Source organism: Protopterus annectens, chromosome 6.part0 (genome assembly GCF_019279795.1).
Source record: "Protopterus annectens isolate FY-2018-M chromosome 6.part0, PAN1.0, whole genome shotgun sequence".
Classification (NCBI taxonomy): domain Eukaryota; kingdom Metazoa; phylum Chordata; order Ceratodontiformes; family Protopteridae; genus Protopterus; species Protopterus annectens.
Genome location: NC_056737.1, coordinates 1,130,269,061 through 1,130,283,289, shown reverse-complemented (window position 1 = coordinate 1,130,283,289; position 14,229 = coordinate 1,130,269,061). Strand labels below are relative to the sequence as shown.

The following is a 14,229-nucleotide window of genomic DNA, read 5'->3' as shown; positions in this document are numbered from 1 at the left end:
CTGTTCCTTGTAAAGGTCTACTCTCTCTTGTAGAAGAAAAGCCCTCATGAGAGATGTATCCAGAAAGCATCCCAGAAACACTATCCTGTTAAAAGCCAGGCTAGGGATTCCTGCCATTTTGAAACAGTCTGCAAAAATAAAAATTGTCTAAAGATGGAAAAATGTAACTGCCTTGCAAACTGAAATGAGGTATTGCTGGTTCAAGATACTCTGTAAACATGTAAGCCATCATACCATACCAGTGCTTTATCGGGCATTAAAACAATGCCTGATGATGCACCATTATGGTGTAAAAGCTATCTTGTGCTTTTTTTTTTTTTTTTTTTTATTAAAGTCTGGGAATTTAACTGAGCCACTGGTGGTGTTTTGTGTTATGTGAGGAGGTAAGCTTGACTTGCCAAGTGCGTTTTGTGCCCGTGTTATGTTTTGGAGGTCTTTGAGGTTTAAGCAAGTTAACCTTTAGAACATCCGCATATCATGGATGTGTACTGTGATGGCCTTGGTGAGGTGTGATGTGTGGTGCACTGCTGGTGATTTTGGTGTCTGAGTTTAATGTGCATGTGAGATTTTTCCCTCCAAGGACAATACATACCCCATAAATGCTCATGCAGTACACTAATCCATGTCAGAACCATTCAGAAATAATAGTAGTCTGACAAGAGTAACTGCAAGCAAGTTCATACATTGTGCACACAAGCAGTACATTTGTACATTTTCCATAAAAGATAACTAGCAGACTAAGAAAAGTCCAACTCCCTTACTATTAAAATAATCAGACACAGAACAATGGTGGGTGAACAGTTACTGTGAAAACACACGCAAGTATATACTCAAAAAAATGCTTGCTCCATGAAGTAAAATCCTGTCAGTACTTCAAAGTAAATCTAACCAGTCTTACAGAATAAATGGCGGGCAAGATTTCTCACCGTCAACAAAAGCAATACACAAAGACACCACCCCATATAAAAGGTATGCATAAGTAATACATTTTTATAATACATAAACTCCTATCCTTGTTAATCTGAGAGAAGAAAATATCTGGTAAATTGTTACATCATGCAGATAAGTACAGCCTCTGTAATGCCCAGACTGTACATAAACATCCTGTTAGATCAGATACAGTAAAATATTAGTATGACAAAAAAATGGCAGGTAATTTCTCATGTTGTGTACACAAGCACTACATACTCTGTAATGCACACACAGTACATTAACACCATATCAGAATGCTACAACAGTAACAGTCTGACAGAAAAATAGCAGCTAAGTTGTCAACGTTTGTACAAGCAGCACATAATTAGTAAATACAGACAGTACATTTAAATCACACTGAAGCCTTTTCTGAAGAAAAAAAAAACACTTCTGAGTGAAAATAATAGCAGGTAAGTTGTTATAGCATGAAGGCAAGCTCTCTACACTCTGACAGTAGCTTTGCTCAAACAAAAGCACTGCTCCAGAGGCAGAGTTTATAGAAAGTTAATATTGCTAGCATAAGGGTAACATAAATTGATACAATAAGCCCCAAAAACCTGCAGAGGCTAAAAGCAGTGTTCCCATGTAGGAAATAAACCTCAGGCAATAAACAGTAGATTTCTTAAAGGACCAGAACAGCAGTAATAAAAAAAAAAAAAAAAACAATCAAAAACATTTTTAAATACATAAACATATACTTCTGCTAAATAAACTTTTTTGTGCAAAAGAGCTCCCAAAGGGGATTTATCTGTCAAAAACAACTGTAGGCTGCTATGCCTGTAGAGTCTCTTGGATGTTTCTTCACAAGACTAAGTATCGAAGATTTTAATCAGCCTGGCTGCCTTTACAGTTCCCTCCAAAAAAGATCAGTCTATCAGCAGCCAGAGTGACTGTGTGGAAGGGGATTACAGCTTTGCAAAGCTGGCCAGTTGCTGTAACCTTAGAGGTATACAATCCACAGGATGCTGCATCAGTGGGAAAGAAGGTCATCATTATTTTACTGTCATACTCCGAGAATAAGGCAATATTATGATAGTTGCACTGGGCAGAAGTCCTGTAAATGCAGTGTGTGTGACAACAGTTACATGAACAAAAGTAAAATTTTAAACCACCAGTTAAAGACTACATATCAATGTGGTATATGTGACAAGAATTTTAAATATAAGGCAAACCTGGCACATAATCAGACTACCCACACTGAACACCTAGGGAGGATAAGAAAGACATTATGTATTGCTACTAGTATGCAAGAAGCCCAGAATTTCCAGACAGAAGATATACAAAAAGAGTAAGAAAAATTAGAGAAACAAAAAATACTTCCACAAGAAAAACTGTCAGAAGCTTAAAAAAAAATTGTGTTCATTAATATAATAGATTTATGAAAAACATTATATAGACCAAGAAACCTTGGGCTACTATTTGGAAAAGAAAGCAACCAAGGAAGTGCAAAAATATAACAAAAAAAAACAGACATTTTTCATAGAAACATAGGAGGTTAAGTAGGTTATTGTCCCCAGGGCCTTTACAAGCCTAGACTTGTTTTGCCCTTGTTCTCTCATAGACAGAGAAATAGCCTGTATTAGTGCACAAATTTAAAATCAGCACCAACTGCCCCTATTTAAAAGGGACAAAGGTAGAAACCCCAGGTGGGCGGCCACGGTGGTGCAGCAGTTAGCGTTGCAACCTAACATCAAGAGGTTCTCCGGTTCGATTCTTGGCTGGGGTGCCTTCTGTGCGGAGTCTGCATGTCCTCCTTGTGGTTGCGTGGGTTTCCTCCGTGTGCTCCGGTTTCCTCCCACATCCCAAAGACATGCTGTAGGTGGATTGGACACTCTTAATTGGCCCTAGGCTTGAGTGCGTGCGTGTGTGTGCCTTCGGTGGAAGGTTGGGCGCCGGGCTGACAACTTGATACCGTAAAAACTCCACTGCCAATCATGAGCGGACAGGTGATCCGCTGTGGCAACCCCCAACCGTGAAAAGCCGAAAGAAGAAGAAGACGACTCTGAGAATACTGCTAGTTTCTTACAATCTGATGGATTAACACACTTCAAATCAAGCTTCTGCTTCTTTCATTTTCTGCCATTTCTTTAGCACCCTGGCTAAGAAAATGAAAGCAAATACAATTTAAACAAAACATTACAAAAACTGAGTCTTACCAGGTTGCAGCTAGAAAAATGACCACAGTCTAGCAAAGAATTTGAATTCCACCAACATTCCGAGAGAAGAGGTTGTTCTCAAATCAAGCTAAAGAAGGAAATATAACAGGAAAAAAATAGTAAAAATAAGAAATGTGGTGGAAACAACTACTCATGAGCAGTCACTGATGCAGTAAAAATACACACAAAAAATATACACAGCAGGTAAGTGAAAACATTTTATTTAGCAGATGTCTATTTTCTTCCACTTGCAAGACTTGGAAAATCTATCCATGTGTAACCACAGTTGTCACGTGTTTTGAAATAGTCTGCAAACTGAAATGATCTGACTATCACAGTAGTGTAAGATGAAGTGACATGTCTTTGGTACACTCACAACTTATCAGAAAAGACCAAAGCTTTTTGGAAGGCAGTAAGGTAAAGGAAGACTGATCTTGAAAGCTCACTGCCCTCCCTTGGAGGGAGTGGGAGGAGACTGTTATACATTCCAAGCCACTGCTTGGATATCAACCAACAAGGGCAAGTCAGCAATGCAGCATGTAGCTGTTTCTACAAAAGAAAGGAGCCTGGGAGTACAGAAAACCGAATACTGCTGTGTAAAACATATGTAGCCATCATCAAAGGGTACAAATAAAAATTAAAGGAAAGGGGGATACAGCCAGTCACAGTCTTCAAAGTCCAAATAAGCAGCAACATTACACTATGGTGGACATAGCTCTATTAGAAGCCTGGGTGAATGCCGCAGACAAGCTAGAAGCAACAGACAACTCTGAACTGTGACACAGTAAAAAAATTAGCTATTTCCAAGTGCTATTTCAGAAGTCTCTTAGCCAAAAAAGCATTCATTCAAGTGACGTGAACCTTTGTCATGCACCCCTGAAGCCTCCCCTTCAAAAAAAAGTATGATCTATTCTAGACGGCTCTCAATCTAATTATCAAAAATCACTGAAGGCTATTCGTGTGACACTATCAAAATTATAGCAAAACTAAAACATTTTAACAGTTGCTGTGTTGTAGCATTAAAAAGTAACTGAAATAATACAATAATTTCAAAACAATGCTGAAACACTGCCAACTAACAGTCCTACCCTTGTGGGTAAAATGTTAGTTAATTAAGCAAAAACCGAAGACTTACCCATGGCTGGTGTGGTTTAATCATGAGGGCGAAGCCAGACTGATTAAATAAAGCCAACCATGGGTAAATTTCAATATACCACAACCACGGAGTCGGTTATTGCTATTATACGATGACATTATTTAAGGAAAAAAAATACTTACTTTTCTTAGCTCACCCACATACTGAAGGACTCTAAAGTGCAATATAGAAACTGCAATAATTCAGTCTATTCATAGATATGCTTGCTACTGTTTCAATTTTACTTTGACAATATTACCTTTATATTGTTCCTTATCTCCTTTTCTGGGATGGATGTGGGTCACTGCTGTCCTACTTTACTTACAAATTGCTAATTATTAAAATTCTACTGTGATATTTTATTATTTTTTTCTCTGTCTATATGTGCAACTGTTTCCTGTACTGAAAATGAAGCATTGTAATTTCATTCAGCTACACTGCTGTGTAGTTCTGAATGACAATAAAGTTTTCTTTGACTTGACTAAATAATGTCTTTGTATAATGGCGCATTACTGTTCTTATGCAGCTGGTGGTATGCTGCTGTGTTGCTTTGATGCACTGTGCATGCATACAGTACTTGCTTTCCCACGCACACCCAGTACATCAATGCTTTGAAAAGGAAGCAACGGAGGAAAAAAAAGTCTCCATTGCTCCGTTTTTGTTTTGTTTTCTTTTTTTTTTTTTTTTAATTATTAAAAAAAAGTTTGGGCTACTTTAGGGGTAGGAGACAGAGACAGAGACAGAACAAAGGAAATGCAAAGCAAATCAGTTACGTGTCTTTAGTTTTAAATAACGTACCTGATTTTCTTTGTATTGCCTCCATGCTGCCTCTCGAGCATGTCGGGAGTATGGATTATAGGGGGTTTTTTTTGTTTTTTTTTTAACTTTTGTTGAAAAAAAAAAAGTTTTGGAAAATACGAACGGAAAGAAGTCTGGATGACTGGACCATTTTCTGTTAGTATATTGTGGGATTTACAACGGGCATGCTGGTTGAGCTGGCCAATCAACATGCACATTTTTGAATATTAATGGCCAGTCATAGGTTCACAGGTAAGTACTAGGCTATCTGCTCAAAGGCATTTATAAGCCTAGCCAGAATGTGTAGGCTTTCGCCACCCCCTTAGATTAGTTCCCTGTGCCTCTGTCCAGCAGAGCCATTAGTTCCGTGCACCACTGTCCAGCAGAGCCACTGCAGTGATCCACGGGGTAAATTTTCTGTTTCCCATCCACTCGTCAAGGTTTCTCTTGAAGAGTGTTAGTGAGGGGCTCTGCCTGATGTATATTGGAATCCTGTTCCAAAGCATGGGGAGTCTCTGGGACAGGAATCTATCCCTCCAGCATGTCCTATTTACCGTTGTGGTGAGGCTTATATCTCTAGAGAGTGTGGCTCTCCGGGATTTGTTTTTTTTTTTTTTTTAGGTAGAGCATGTCCATCAATTCTGGGTTGGACATGGCCTTGTATGTCAGGCAGAGATCACCTCTGAGTAAGTGGTATGCAACAGAGTACAGCTGGAGTTTCTTGAGTCAGGCTGCATACGCCAATCTGTTTGAGGCCAGTAATCCTCTTGGTGAGGTACTTTTGTGGTCTTTCCAGCTGTTGCAGGTGTCTTGTAAGGTACATTCCAAATGGGGTCTTGTATTCTATGATGGGTCTAATGAGTGATGAGTGGAGAGGCACAATAACCTCTTTTATTCGAGATGCGAACCCTTTTGTGATTAGGTGGGCCACATAGAAGGATTTTCTAAATACATTGGCAATATGATTATCAAAGGAGAGATTACTATCTACTTGGGTCCCCAGATCCCTTATTACATTTTCTGTATTTAGGGGACTACCATCTATGTGGTAGTTCGCGGGTACTTTATTTTTTCCAAAGGGGAAGACTATGCACTTTCTGGCATTTAGCTTGAGTTGTATAATATACATGTATACTACTACTGTAACCTGCATTACAGGGACTAAAATACAACCTAGAGTCAACAATCCAAACAGTACAAAGTAAAAGACAACTATATTTCTATAAACATGCACTTTTTTTCCAGATGGTACCTTTCTCCCCATAAAGTAATCTGTTACTTTCCTCTTAGGAATTTCTGTGCTATGCAACTTCCTCAATGCACATTCGCTTTGAAAGATTCCTTAAGAATGCATTCTAAGGATTTAATCTCCCTGGCTCTTTTTTTTTTTTTTTTACTCAGATGATTTTTATTTTAAATTTGTCATAAACAATAAATGAAAACTTATCACGGTTTACAATCAAGTTAGAGAATTATTAACTATATACAAATTTACATTTAGCCTGACATTTTAAAACTTGCATGATAAATTACAGAGCTATAGTTTAATTAAAGTTAAATAGTACTTGCTTCATGAGGAGGTTAGATCCATTTGTAAAGTATCAATCAAAGTTAGAACTTTTTTCCAAGGGTTTTTAGTTAATGGTCTAGGAAACAGTCCTAATTCTTTGGTTTTTATTTCCATTAAGGCTGTCCTCTTCAATAGACATATGAAATCTTCTTTGCTTGGAGCTGTGGTAGTACTCCATCTCTTTGTTATGCATTTCCTATCTATAGCTAGTATAGTCCAAAGTAAATGAAGGTCAGTCATATTTGAAGAATAAGCATTATCAGTTATATTCAGTAATAACAAAGCCTTGGTCATGACAAAATTATCTGTATAAATTGCCTGCAAGAAATTAATACTTTCCCAAAAGGATTTAATTTTTATACAATCGTAGAAAATGTGAGACCAATCAGCTTTATTATACTGTTGACATCTCCAGCATAACCCATCATTAGAAGGATTGATTTTTGAAACTTTATCAGGGGTTAAAAGGGATCTATGAAGGAATTTCCAGGTAAATATTCTCCAATAATGAGAACAAAAAGTTAATTTTACTGAGATAAGTAAATTAGATTTATTTTCTGAGGTTAACTGAATTATATATCCTTTAGTAATATATTGCCAATATGCTGGTTTAGGTTGTGTTTTGTAATTTTTTATTAGATTATATAAATATGAAGTACCATTTTCCAATTTCTTATTATATAAAACTTCAAACAGTCTGGATATAAAATTTGTTGTATTTGAAAAAGAAGATGTATTTATTATCCTATATAGATCCTTGGAGTACGTCAATATATTCTGAAGCATTAACCATTCATGAGAATTCACTTTGTAAGTTGACATCATATATTGTAAATCCCATACTTGCTGATTTTTTAAACAATGTAACCAACAGATTAGATTTTTCTGTTCCCAAGAGAGGAATATATCTCTATGAATTCTATCTGGAAAGTTTTTAGTAATGCTGAAGGGAATTAATGTCGCAAACCAAAGCTTTAAATCCATATTCATGTTTATAAATTTCCTAAAATAGTCAAATAAATGATTTATTAAATTTGTCCTAGTTAGTTTAGTTATATTGTATTGATAACTTAAGGCCAGTGAGTACCATAATATATTGTCCTTGTCTAGAAAAGTAGAATTTTTAAGTAAATTATTTTCATTTATTATTATAGTTGTATGTTACAATTTCCAATTAAACATATAATTTGGATTGATCAATTCAACCACAGTTTTAAGTAAAGTTGCTCTTATATAAGATTCGATATCTGGGAAATATTTTCCTCCCTGGTCTCATTGTCTGATATGATGGGTATATGCAATTTTGTTTCTTTTAGGAAACCACAGAAATCTTAGCAATATTTATGTTATTTTTTTTTAAGGTGAGTTTTCTCAGGAATTAAAGTGGCTTGTACAACATACAAAATTTTAGGGAGAAGAATCATTTTAATTAACTGTACTCTATCTTCAAAAACTATAAATAACGTATTACATTTACCCATTAGAGAGTCTATTGTAGCTATGATCCTTCTATAATTAATATTCAATATATCTTGAATATTTTCACACAAGTCTATCCCTAAGTATTTTATTGTTGAGACATGTTCTCCTATGATATGATTCTTATCTATTTGAAAATCCTTTTCTTTATTTAATAATAAGTATTTAGACTTCTGTTTATTAAATCGGAGTCCTGAGATCTTATGAAAATTCTTTATCAGATTATCTAATTCAACTAATGTTTCTTTTGAATTCAATAGTGTCAGAAGTATGTTGTCAGCAAAGAGCATGATCTTGGAGTTATATTGACCAAATATATTTATTCCTTTTATCTTTGGATTGTTTCGTATTAATATTGCCAATAGTTCTATAGCAACTGCAAATAAAATGGGTGACAGAGCATCCTTGTTTAGTACTTCTCGCAACTTGTATAGCTTCTGAGGTAAAGGGTCCTAATTTAACATAGGTTAAATTGTTTTCATAAAACTTTTTAATTAATGTAATGCAGGAGATGGGAAATTTATAAGCTTCTAAGATTTTAATTAAATAATCCCAGTTCAAGGAATCGAAAGCTTTCTCAATATCTAGTCCAATTAGTATGGTTTCTATATTTTCTTTGTTTAAATAATCAATTAATGTCAATATTCTTTTAATGTTATCATGTGGATGTCTATTTTGAATAAACCCAGTTTGGTCATAGTTAATAATTTCATTCATATGATTTTTTATTTTTTTAACCAATATAGACATAAACATTTTATAATTATTATTTAATAATGAAACTGGCCTATATGAGCTGCATTGACTATAATTCTTGTTTTCTTTTAAAATTGGTATGATTAAGGAGTATCTCCATGAAAGAGGAATTAATGCAGGAGTTTGAATTTCAATAAATGTTTTATGCAGTAATGAGGTTATATTTTTGGGGAATAGTTTGTAAATTTCTGTGATTAAGCCATCCATTCCAGGAGATTTATTAGTTTTACTTTCTTTGATTGTATCTATGACTTCTTTGTGCGTAATGGATTTTTGTAATTCATTTTGTAAACTTTCAGGGATTGGTTTTATTTTTGAAAACACATTTTCTAAAAGAGGATGTTCTGGCAAATTATTTTTTAAATGATTTTTGAAATGACACTTGAAAGCATCTAGAATATCTCCTATTTCCGAAACTTTCTTACCTTTTTCTTCATGTAGTATATTAACAATAGTATTAGCTTTAGATTGCATTTTAACTTTAACAGATAAGTTATGTAAGTGTTTTGGAGAGATGGCATAAGAGTGTATTTTTAACCTCTCCATGGCAAAATTAGTTTTGTGATTTAAGATTTCAATATATCTTTTATTTAAGTCTTCTATTGTCTTCTTATTCTCTAATAAATTAGGAGATTTTTTAGATTTAAATAATGTGAGCTTCCTGAAGTTCTGATTCCCATTCCTTGACTTTATTTTTATACCAAGCAATCGTTTTTCCATAGATATAAGCTTTTAATGAATCCCATACCATTACTATATTTGCTTCCGAGTTGTAGTTTACATCTACAAAGAAACTGAGTTAATTCACTAACCATTGCTTAAATTCTTTAATTTTTGTAATATATGAAGGAATTCTAGTAAGAAAAGCAAGTGATTTAAAATTTATTTGCACTTTTAGAACTAGAGAATTATGATCTGAGAGGGGGCAAGGAATTATTGTAAAAAAAGTAATTTTTGTTTGAAGATCCTAGGAAATATATATCTTATCAATTCTGGTTTGGGTACCATATATATATATATATATATATATATATATATATATATATATATATATATATATAATCTTGATGGGAGAATACCAAGGAATTACTATCTATAACATTAAAGGTATCTTTTAATTTTAAGGATTTGGTCCATTTTTTAGTAATTTTCCAATAGCTGTTAGACGTGGAGATTTTTTATTAGTAGTTTCAGACATATCTGTAATACAATTAAAGTCCCCCCTATTATTAAATTACCTTTAAATATGCTTGTAATTTGATCTAAATGCTTTTTGACTGTCCCCATCATAACAATACCTGGAAACCAATATAAGTTTACTAGTGTCCACAACCTGTTACTAAACTTCAGACTGACTATAGCTATAAGGCCCTCATTGTCTATATATTTATGTATTATTTCAGGATTTAATAAATTGTTTCTCCACAGAATTATTACCCCCCTCTTCTTTGTTTTAAAATTGGAACATGCTAAGGTCTTAAACTCACTTGCGTTCCATGTGAAATTATCATTGCTCTTGAAATGTGTTTCCTGTAAAAAAAAATATTTGTGATCTATTTAAGTTTAGATATCTTAGTAAGTTAGATCTTTTATTTGGACTGTTTAGAACATTAATTTTTAATGATAATATAGAAAGGTCCATATCAAATTATTTTGAGGAAATATTTAAAGATGTCATTGACTTTTCCTGAAATCATCCCCCCCTTAAAAAATAAAGTATTATTGATTAGTACATAATCAATTATCTCAGTGAAGCATGTTACCACTAAGGTACTCAATAAGTATATGTCAGGCTCGGTAAAAATAATGAACAATTTAAAAACTAAAATAAATACTAAAGTTAAAGTAATCAGCTCATTAATCCCTACCCACCATGGAATGAAATACATTCCTAGTCCAACAGATTGAAACATATGGTGAACTATCATTAACTTTCTTTTCCCATTCCTTTGAGCTCCATATATACTGTAAATAATCAAGAAGTCTAATAAACAACTATTATTGTGATTTAAAAACATCTGGTTGCAGAAGGCATTGTTTAATATGAATTAACTACTATATCATTACCATCTAAACATAGAAAACAAATGCAGCTGAATTATACTAATTATTAACTTATTCAGCTCATTGTATCAACATAACTTTCCATACTGGATATGAATTCACTTATTTAAACACACAGACACTTTAATCCTTAATCACAAGGCTTGCAAGCAATAACAAATTAAAAAAGAATATCACATCTTACAATATATAAACACATGCTTTCAAGAACTGTTCATCAGATTTAAGAGAGACTGTATAATTACCTTATAGTCTGAATATAGGCTTAATCTTATTATATTTCAGCTAATAGTTACAGTAATGCTTTAGAAAGGCAGTCAAAAAATACATATGTTTAAATTATCTAAGTGGTGTAAAGCATAGTAGTTTCTATGAATGTGTTGATCAGGTACTTATATCATTTTAGTTGCTTGGTTTACTTTAATAATGGTTTTGTTAAAATATGGTTCAAACAACAATCAGATTTAATTTTATATTCTCTTGTACGGGGTATAACTAGATAAGGGAAATCTAGCTTGTTTCCTAAAGTGTGTTGTGAACGTGCTTCTGTAGGGTACCAGTATACCAACAGCCAATTAAAACCTTATCTAATCGTTGTTATGACAACATTAAACTACTCTGCAATTGTAAAGATAGGAGAAAACTTTTGCCCTAGCTCATGCAAACTCATTCTAAATAGACTTTTATAAAACTTCATGAGCACTTATTTCCTGCTCAAACAACTGCCGTGAAAACGGAAAAGAGAGAGAGAGAAAGGAAAAAAAAAAAAGTCTCAAAACACTTGACACTCTCCCTCGCAAGGAGCACACCACCCCTGACCCAAAGACACCAGGGTCAGCTCACATCTTGTCCATTGCACCTTTAACCCCACTCTCTGCATACTATCTGACCTCATACAACACCGATTCACTCGGCAGACAGTGCTTCTCCACTCTGACCCGACACAATTGTACATCAGTTCCACATAATCTGCAACTACAACCAACACAAAACGCACCATTCACTATCAATTCAGAAGGCAAAGCAGTACATCACAAGAATTACAACAGTTCCCGGCCTCTATTCCACAGAGAATTCCCACCAATTACCTCCAAGTAGAGATCGCCAGATACTTAAACAAACTCTGCCCGGAAAATCACTCCACTGTCAGCCAACTTCCCGAAATAGGAACAATAGTCAAGCCATTCCAAGTAACAACTATTTCAGTAATGCAGCCATCTAAGAAACCCAAACCCTGCTTTCAGTAACAATTTTTTCCTCTAGCAGCAACAATAATCCCACAGTCCTTGCAGCAAGCACACAATGACAGACCGGACAACATTTCAAATAGGGAATAACTCTGATGTACAACCTTTCTTCGTCAGTGCATCTGAGGCAAGAAGCAAAAAAAAAATGTTTTTCTCCATACCAACAGCGATGATTACGGCAATACTCTCCAGAAGCATACACATTGTTTAAGGCCAATGTGAAGACCCCAGCTAATTATCAATGACTGCAAAGTATATATTATGCAATAGGCTGTGGGCAGTATAACAAAGGTCAAAATAAATAGGTATGCAATAACTGCCATTTATGCCAGGGAAGGAAGTTGATGTTTTAATACTGTAATGAATATAAATTAATGTGTAGTCTGTGTGTATTTGCAGTTTGTTAGATCACCTCTTCCATACATTACTGTAATGCATCGTACAAAGGCAGGACATTCATTTTCACTTAATTCAAATAATTCTATACTGTTCCCGAACACAGTATGTTAGTTACTAATCGATCTAACATTTTAACATGGAATGAAATTTAGGTAGCGTATTTAAAATGTAAAAACAAAAATAGACAAAAAAAAAAAAAAAAACAGTTTTATACGCACCTAGACTGACAACCACACACCAGTTTGGAACAAAGCCAATCAGATAAAGCATATATGTATTTACTCTACCATTACTAAATGATAACCAAGGTAAACTCCAGTTTTATATTATAGACAATTTACTAACTGCAACTCGAAACGAGTCTCTTTCTTAACATCCTTATTCACATCAGCAATGAGGCAATACCTTCTTGTTACTTTAATTTTAACTGCAGATCTCAATAGTGTTTCTCCATTTAAAAATGGGAACGTTTCGTAGCTACAAAGAACATTTCATTAATATAGTCTAAAAAGGCTAGAAGTGCTACTGTATGATACTCAGACTGAAAATAACAATAAGCATTTTAATAAAAGGAAAATGTATTAATTAAATAGACATGATACTAGTAGGCTGAAAAACAGTTATAAAACATAATAATTTAACTATGATATTACTAGATTAAATAAATAGGATGATAAGACATGTATAAATAGTTATAAGAAACATACCTTTTCTTGTATATAGATATATATATATATATATATATATATATATGTTGTGAATAAATGCATGAGAATAAAGGTATTAATACACAGTGAGACCATTTAGATGCTTTTAATAGTTAGGTTGCAGTTGACACTGAGAGATTTCATAGAAGTTGGTACTTTGGATTCAGTTTTCTGTTTCTTTTTTTTTGTTATCAGTCCAGCCATTTTTGTCAGTGGTTCTCTTCAGGGATGGGGATGCCCATTCCATATCTTCAGAAATGGTTATAATGTTGTTTGGAATGAAATGCACGGCTTCTTCCAGAGTGTTGAAGGTTCTCATCTCACTTAGGTGCATTATTTTAACTTCTGCAGGAAAGGCTATTTGAGCTTTAATATTGTTCTGTTTCAGAGTTTTTATTCGAGGCCATACCTTTTTTCCTCTGTTCCAGCACTTTAGTGGAGTAGTCAATGTCAAATCTTATTGTGTTCTGGTTATATTTTATAGGACTTTTCCTCCAAGCTGTTTTTAACACCAGTTCTTTGTCCATAAAAGATAAGAATTTTACTATAATTGATCTTGGTGGTATGGATGGATAGAAACTATTTTTCAAGACGTTTACCAGAAGACGGTAGATTTGATTTACAAAGCACTTTTTGGGTTCTAATAAGGATGATGACATTCTTTGTAAGAGAAGAAATGATGACAGTTACAAGAAGGGGTGTATTCCAACATATAACCAGCATGGTCCAGCTATAAAAGAAATACTCTCAACTAATTGGAAAATTTTAGGACTAGGTGGGTTAAACATGTGTACATTAGGATCACTTCCTATATGACATATAGACGAGATAAAAATATTAAAAAACTTTTTGGAGAAAGAAAATAACTTTCAGTGAAAATATAAAAATTTTAGAATGAATAAATGTGGTAGGTGCTCCATTTGTCCGCTTATTTATGAGGGAGAAT

General features: G+C 34.0%; 1 protein-coding gene across 1 annotated transcript in view; it reads right to left on the bottom strand.

Moving 5' to 3' along the window:
• BAZ2B (bromodomain adjacent to zinc finger domain 2B) overlaps positions 1–14,229 on the bottom strand; it is a 3,835,724-nt gene that overhangs the window by 2,948,519 nt on the left and 872,976 nt on the right. The window contains exon 4 of the mRNA XM_044074749.1: positions 3,129–3,216. The gene's annotated coding sequence lies outside the window, so the exon portion shown is untranslated. The remainder of the gene's footprint in view (positions 1–3,128; positions 3,217–14,229) is intronic.